The sequence below is a fragment of the Dipodomys spectabilis genome, unplaced genomic scaffold (assembly GCF_019054845.1).
Source record: "Dipodomys spectabilis isolate Male_0828 unplaced genomic scaffold, ASM1905484v1 ptg000303l, whole genome shotgun sequence".
Classification (NCBI taxonomy): Eukaryota; Metazoa; Chordata; class Mammalia; order Rodentia; family Heteromyidae; genus Dipodomys; species Dipodomys spectabilis.
Window position 1 is genome coordinate 247,607 of NW_024870980.1, and position 3,152 is coordinate 250,758.

Here is a 3,152-nt window from a genome sequence, read left to right on the forward strand (position 1 = left end):
ATTGTGTACTTCCTTGAGTATAGGATGACAGATATACCTGTGGAGAACTGGATGACAACCTATTCCCATGAGTAGAGTTGTGTATACATTCTCCTTCCTAGCTGAGCCCCAGAACTTGCACAGTGTAGGAAAACATGTGCAACGACTGGCTTCTTACATCAGGGTGATTTTTTGGCAGTGCTGGGATTCGAATTGTGGGCCTAGGAAGCCCAACTGCCCAATGGGTCTACATGATCACACCACACTGTGAGCCACTAAGGAGCTGGGTCATTCCCAGGAACTGAGATCGAGACCCAGGGAGGCCAAAATAGTCCTCAATGATCATTGAAACATGGGATGTATATTCACATCCGTATGTGGACTGCATCGTGCATTGAGTGTAGTTATTCTCTTTATTTTTTATGCCATTCACGGGTGTATTGTGTATTTTTTTGAGAATATGATGACAGGTATAACTGGGCTGACATGAATAACAACTTATTCCCATGGCCATAGGGTGGCCCAAGCAATGTCCATCCTAGCTGAGATCCAGGACTTGCACAGGAAAGAAAAGAGGTGCAATGTTTGACTTCTGACATCAAGATGAATCTTTTGGCAGGGCGGGGAATCTGAACTCGGTGCCTAGCAGGACTAAGTGGCGAATGGGTCCACATGAGCAGACCATCCTTTGGAAACTGCGATTGGGCCCCCCCTCCCCCCGAGGGGACAGCGGGGAGCACAACAGTCATCCATTCATAAACTGAAGGAAGTATGCAAATAAGTACATATTTGTATAGAGTAGGAGAGATGGTAACCTGTTGTGGAATCCAATCTGCGTGACTACTGATTCTTGGTTCTTTCCTGATGTGTCCATTTCATGACTATGATGATTATTGTCATGCTTCATCAACTTCTTTACAAATAATCGATACCCCATAAGTCTTGCCTATCATTTCTTACCTGCATCATGCAAAAACTATTCATTCAAGGATGAGATTGATCACATTCCATGACTCTTCCCAGGCCAGAAATGAGTACCTCAGGATCTCCCGCCATTCCCTCTGCATAGGGGAACTGAATTCAAGCCTCAGGCCTGGAAAAGATACTCCTTATATAATTTTTTTGGGGTGCACTTGTGGGCCTAAACTCTGGGCCTGGGTGCTGTCCCTCAGCTCATCATCTCAAGGTTAGCGCTCTACCACTTGAGCCACAGCACCACTGTTTGCTTATTTTTCTGCTTATGTGGTGCTGAGGAATCGAGCCTAGGGCCTCATTCATGCAAGGTAAGAGCTCTACCACTGTGCCACCTTCCCAGCCCTCCTTATAGATATTTTAAAGATAGTATTTATACTTCCTTACAGATGTTTAGTCCATATTGTGTTTGGTGTGGTTATTTATTTTATTTCTTGTGTCATTCATTTATTTAGAATTTATTTTATTGACTCTGATGACATCTATACCATTTATTACATTGTTTACATCCTGTCACATAACCTCTAGATGTTAGATGTGTTCTCCATCATGCCTGGCAATGCCAGGATCTGAAATTAGTGCCTAACAGGCCTAATTCATGATTGAGCTTGGCAGCCTCTAGCCAATGAAGATATCAGGTGGTTCCCAGTCTCTGAGATCGACCCCCAGGTTTGGCCAAAACAGCGATACATGGATAGGCAGACGGATGTATACAAATAAATATATATATTTGTAAAGAGTTCCATAGCCATCTATGTATGATAGATTGACACCCACTATGTTCCTACCAACTCTTAGGTATTTATTAAACCGCCATTGAAGGAATATTGTTCTTTTCATGCTTAATAAACTATTAATTAAGCTCAATCAGCATTCTAGGATTACTGCATCCAACTTTAGAGAAGACCGATGTATAAACTACTCTTTCAATCAGTATTCATATGCATAGGAATAGTCTCTTGTGATCTCCTGCGATTGATGTCAGAACTGCGATTTCAACCCAGGGCCTATGTTGACAGGTTGGCCTATGGTTTCATTGATAGCCCGCCAGCCACCAGCAATGGCAGGTCAGGTCCACTTTGCAGCTTTGTCTTTCAGACCCAGGATGGTCACTGTCCAAAGAAAAAATTCGTAAAATCCCAGCTCTTTACAGTTCACCACTTTTTGTGCTTTCCAACCATTTTTTCTTCCTGAAAGCCCTCTTAGCCCAGGATCCCAGGATCGGCTATGGGTCCAGAGACTGCACCCCAGCCAAGGGAGATTTAAGGTGAAGTAGAATTTCCACGACATGTGTTCAAGACCCATGCTTGGCCAAAATCAATACATATAGATATAGGTATGGATATAGATATATAGATATATATAATATAGATATATGTAATATAGATATATATATAATATAGATACACACACACACACACACACACACACACATATATGTGTGTGTGTGTGTGTGTGTGTGTGTGTGTGTGTGTGTGTGTACAATTATTTAACTAAATTAAAAAAAATAAAGCTCCCTGGTTTGGAATTTCTGCAAGATTTCATTTCTAGCCTGGGAATTGAACTCAGGGTCTTGGTAACTCTGTAGAAATGTGAGCGAAGAGTTGCCATTACTTGAGTTCAAACCCCATGCCAATCAAAAATGAAAAAATAAGTCACTGACCTCTGAGCAGGGGGAGGTAGTTGTGGAGATGGGAGGGAAGGGATGGTAGGGGGAAAACACAGGAGGAGTAAACAATGCTTAATAGGGAATGTACTCATTACCTTGCTCCTGGAACTGTAACCCCTCTGTAGAACATTTTTACAACAAAAACATACAAAAAAAAGAAAAACAATGTAGTTCTCAGAGAAGCACCTTGGAGGTAAGGGAAGGATGTTTGAATAGCTGTACGAAACTCTACACTGCTTTTTTTAATGTTCAGTATGGAACTGAGTAATCATAACTGCTTCCACTAAAAAAATTAAGTCACTTTCTTGGAACTGGGGCCAGTATTTCTGCCATTGCTACTTTTTGAGCTCACCATCCAGGTAACTCTTTTGTACCATGGGTGAATGCGAAGCTCATGGTCCTTGAGGAAAAGAAATTCAGGATAGAGTTCCCAGGGCCTGAATGATGGCCCTGCAATGGAAGAAATATTTCTATACATGTGTAATACATGATATATACTTATATATGTATGTTAATTTCATATTATGAATTT